General features: G+C 37.2%; 1 pseudogene; it reads left to right on the forward strand.

The window, feature by feature from the left end:
* The first annotated feature begins 433 nt into the window (after positions 1-433).
* On the forward strand, positions 434-1,159 carry LOC128738047 (glutathione S-transferase 1-like; annotated as a pseudogene).
* Positions 1,160-5,544: the final 4,385 nt, after the last annotated feature.

Raw genomic sequence — 5,544 nt, forward strand, 5'->3', positions numbered from 1 at the left:
AGATACTGTGTTTTAGTAGTATCACATGAAGGTTTGATTACAAAAAAGGACTATTTACATGAAATGAAACTAAGAAGAATTTTTAAAATTAAGTCAATTTTCTGGTGCAAGTGGGACCTATATTCAAATTTGATAAAAAAAAAACCCGATTTAATCCACCTAGTGGTGGAAGGAACCTTTGTTATACGGTCTTACTTGGTATTTGAGATAAAAATCGATACGTTTTCGGAACATAATTCATCTATTGGTTAACGTTGCGTAATGCGTTGGTTTACATAAAATTTTTGAAAATTGAATAAGTTTACAAATTTTGAACAAAATAGGAACACTTTTAAATTTTGATAGATCCTATTTTCATGTAATTCCTGAGTAAGGATAAGTAAGTTGTTATTAATTTCAGTCGTTCAGAGTTCAGTCGTGTACTTCGCTGGTTGAAGTCGAATTCAAAGTGCCTTTTTCTAGCTTTCGTTGTGGTGCTCTTTAGTGCTAATTTTCAATCGTTTGAATAAAATCTAAAAAAAAAAAACAAAATGGATTTCTACTATCTGCCAGGATCTGCGCCATGCCTGGCCGTTCAGATGGCCGCCGCCGCCGTTGGCGTCGAACTGAATCTCAAGCTTACCGATCTGATGGCCGGCGAGCACCTAAAACCGAGCTTCCTTAAGATCAACCCACAGCACTGCATCCCGACGATAGTGGACAATGGTTTTCCACTGTGGGAATCCCGTGCCATCATGGCCTACCTGGTGGAGAAGTACGGCAAAGATGATTCCCTGTATCCGAAGGATCCACAGAAACGGGCCTTGATTAACCAGCGGTTGTACTTCGATCAGGGTACTCTATACCAGCGATTTGCCGATTACGTCTACCCGCAGGTCTTCGCCAAAAAACCGGCTGACCAGGAAAAGGAAAAGAAAATGTTGGATGGCTTGGAGTTTCTAGATAAGTTCCTCGAGAAGAGCAAATACGTGGCTGGTGATTCGCTGACCATTGCCGATTTAAGCATCCTGGCTACGATTTCCACCTACGAAGTCGCTAAAGTCGATTTGAGCAAGTACGCTAGCGTGTCCAGTTGGTACGAAAGACTGCGCAAAGAAGCTCCCGGCACTGAAATCAACCAGCCGGAATCGAGCATTTTGCAAAGTACTTTGAAAAGTAGGCGGGGCGTTTTTCTGTCTCCAGATCCTTTGGTTTTAAACTAAACAAAACGTGTGATAATGCATCGTGTTATACCTCGAATAAAGTTTTTGGTTGTTATCTGTATAAAAAAAAGTAAGTTGTAAGAGGAAATCTTATTCTTTAACATATACATTGCCTAGTAAAGGTCTAGTTTATAGGTTTTTGAACTATGCATAATTTCCTGTAATGCCATTCTATTTGATTCACATCAATAGAGTTTACTTGAATAATTTTAATCAATTTTTATTAACCTTCGGTTACTCACGCTGTTGTATTTTGTACAACACGTGTAGGTTTTTCAACACCATATTGTTATAAAGTTACAAATCGTTGTTTAACTAACGAATATTCTTCAATAAACTTATTCTGAGCAAAATGTCATCATTATTCAATGCATTAATAATTTAAATTGTTGGAAAAATAGATCAGCATAAACCGTCATCACAGAAACGAAACAATCAGCATGCGAGGTGTACCGCAATTGACCCCAAGCGGAATTTTCTTTCGTTTCTTCATATGGAAAAATGGTGTCTGTATGCAGCAAAACTAGCCAATGTAAAATGTTTAAAATGTATCCGTCTGCTGGTAGTCGAGTAATTCGTAATTCGAAATTAAGGTATTTTTTATAATCAAAGTTCTACAGTTCCTAAACAAGCAAACATAGAGGTATACTATATTCAGCAAAGTTGTGTATTTTTATCATTTGTACAATTTTGTAATACAAGAAAAAGTCATACAACGATTACAAAAAGAGCAAAAATATAAAAACTGAGTTTACAAATTCATATACAATAATTTTTCTATCTTAGCTGCAGAGATGGAAGGTTACTGTCTCTAGCAAAATTTCTTGTAATAATATGCTCTATAACTTTGCAGAGCACATCAATGTGTTATATTGACACTGAAGAAAAATAATTTTTTTTATTTCACTTTTAGGGGGATTAATCAAAATTTAGATTCCACCAGACGATAGAACTTTTAATTTCAAGAAACTATTCTAAAGGTTCGATAAACCTAAAACCAAGTTTTCCCAGTCAAACCTCTAGTGCGCACGTTTTCTTTGGTTTGGGATTATAGTGCGCGCGAGTAACTGTGTTGCAAAAGTTGGCGCGAGTGTTCGAGGGGTAATATCTTTTGACCGGTACAACCAACTCTTATGAAATTTTGCATATATATTCGTATTGTCAAAACCTCTCGTTTGATATTAAAATATTTCAAATTAGGTAAATTATCTTGGTTAAAATCATAATAAATTATTGTTAATTTTGGTGTGGTGTATACGGTTGCTCATAACTTTCAAATTAAACGTCCAATCAAAAAACCATTCAATAGTGATCTATTAGCATATATTATCTTTCAAATGAGACTAACAGCGCATAAATCGGTTTGGCCATCTCTAAAAAACAGGCGATAATTATTTCCTTGTCAAAACAGGTTTTTTAAGCATAACTTTTAAACTACTTGTTTGTTTTCAATTAAAAATTGCTGAATAATTTAGCTTTAATAAGGGCTTTCGTTTGATACTAACATCGTTGAAATCGGTCATGTAGTTCTAGAGAAACCCGTGTCACGTATTTTTCACATTTTTGCTTATAACTTTTAAACGAAACGTCGTGTCACGAAGCAACTCAATAGTGATCTACTAGACAATAATACCTTTCAAACAAAAGTAATAGCGAACGATTCGGTTCAGCCATCTTTGAGCAACAGGCGATAGAAAAAATCATTACATACATACACACACACACACACACACACACACACACACACACACACACACACACACACACACACACACACACACACACACACACACACACACACACACACACACACACACACACACACACACACACACACACACACACACACACACACACACACACACACACACACACACACACACACACACACACACACACACACACACACACACACACACACACACACACACACACACACACACACACACACACACACACACACACACACACACACACACACACACACACACACACACACACACACACACACACACAGACATTGCTCAAATCGTCGAACCCTATCGATTGGTATATGTGACTTGGCCCTCCGGGCCTCGGATCAATTTCGTGTTTTTCGACCAATTTTTAAACCTTTGTTATAGTATAACAAAGGTAAAACCATTCAACTAACAAAAAAATTGTGTCTGTTAATATACAGCAACGTTAGAGCATTGAAAAACGCAACCAAAAATAATGTACCTGCGATTGGCGCATCCAAAAATGCCGTAACAAAATCAAATTACTCTTGATGCACAAATGGGTAACATTATTAGCAATTCAGCAACATTCGCTAGCAATTGCGCAATAATACATTATTGTAATGGAATGTAAATATGTTGCTGTATTCATTTCATGCGAGACATAAGGCTTATACAAATTTGAAAAAAGTTTATGTCGCCCTCCCCCCCTCTCCCCCCCCCCCTTCAACAATTTTCGAAATGTGAAGGGGCAAAAACATAAAGTGTTATATTACTATGTTGCATTATTTAGAAGAGTTTTTACAGTTCAATGAGTTTACATCTCTAAATTATCCAATATGTGTAAAATTAAAGCAGTTATCCCGTTATTCTTGATCAACTTTCTTTCAGGCGACTCAGGCGACTATTTTGCTTGACTTTTAAGTTCCCAACCACCAAAATTGGGGTGCTTGCAATCAAACTTTTTGCTCTATTTGCTTTAAATTTTGTTCCATTTTAATTTAACTTGTTTTAAAAGAACCGAATTAGGTTGGGTCAATCAAACAATATATGAGTAATATATGAGTATTCTTTACATAAAAAAATTCAACAGGAGTTCTCGATATTATAAGGTTACAGAATATAATAATTCTGCAGATCTACCTTTTGGTCGGTGTTAAGTCAGACCGGACCAAGTCGCAAAATTTTAAAAAAAATGAGTTAATGACAGCAAACGATCCAGAATTTTCTAAGCTCCTAAAACTTGTAATTCAATTTATCGATCTGCTGTGTATCAATAAACGCTCAGCAAAACATAATTGCTAATGGAAAATAAATTTAACTGAACATATCGATCATTATGTGTCCATAAAAGCGACCAATGTATAATTTGGAATTAGTTAATAGATATTTGGTTACGCACATATTTCGTTGATCTAGCGATTTCCGAAAAAGCAGCAACACAGCATCAAACTTTCGTCACATCAATGAGCTTTTAAAGAGCTTTCAACTTTCGCCGCATCGATGAGCTTAGAGTGAAATAAACAAACAAAACGCAAACGCAGGAATCAAAAACGCAATCCGATGCAAGCGGATTAATTAAACATCCTAGTGATCCTACGCATTATTCAGTTGCTGCTGTTAATTTTGATTGAATCGGAATGCCTTGATAAAGAAAACAAACCTTTTTTTGGGATGTTTGTAGTCAGTGCGGTTGGCTGCGGATCAGCTGTTTATGTTTGCAAGCTCCGCTATATGACATATATTACCAATACTAATGCAATATTCAAATAAACGTTTAGGGTTTTAAAGAACACATGAGATGTACAGTACAGTGTTTGTCGCACTAACACAATAACGTTAGCCACTTTCGGTTCCGCCTTAATAGCTATAAATCGGTGACCGGACGAGAGCCATAAATACGATAGCCATACGGACGGTTGCCATACATACGAATGCCATATAGACGAATGCCATAATGTGTGTTTGTCATAATGGACGGGAGCCATACAGACGAATGCCATAATGTATGTTTGCCATAATGGACGGGAGCCATAATGTACGTTTGCCATAATCTATATATTCAACGTTTCCTAGATGATTCAGGGCGAGCCGGCCGCAGGCAACGGCGAGTGTTCGCCGGTGACCCGCCGTCGGAAACGCCGGCCACTGCGGGGGGCAGCCCCCCGCAGAAATCATATCTGTCTAGGTCTATTCGTTTCCGATTAAAATTTTCGTGCTACACTCGATTCATAACAGTCGTTTCGCTACAAATATCTTACGGCTTGGAAGACTCATAAGACTGTCACCGCTACTGTTAGATGCCGAAGAAGGCATAAAAAAATGAAAATGATGCAGTCATAACAATCCGGCATAAGTTATTTCCAACGTCAGTGGTTGAACAAACCCCCGATTGTAGACTTCGGCCTGTTCTTGTTTAGCATTGTGCTTCTCTGTTCTCAGTACGTTTTAACCGTTATGTGTGCGACAAAAAAACACCTTTAGCAGGGCGACAAGGGTACCCGGGTACCCAAAATTGATATTGTTATAACATCAACAATTTTAAACCGATTTTGATGAAATAGGTGTCATTTGATTCGTTAATTTATCTAGTTTTGAATTGTCTGGCCATTTGGCCATTAAAA

This window comes from Sabethes cyaneus, chromosome 2 (assembly GCF_943734655.1).
Source record: "Sabethes cyaneus chromosome 2, idSabCyanKW18_F2, whole genome shotgun sequence".
In the NCBI taxonomy this organism is placed as follows: Eukaryota; Metazoa; Arthropoda; class Insecta; order Diptera; family Culicidae; genus Sabethes; species Sabethes cyaneus.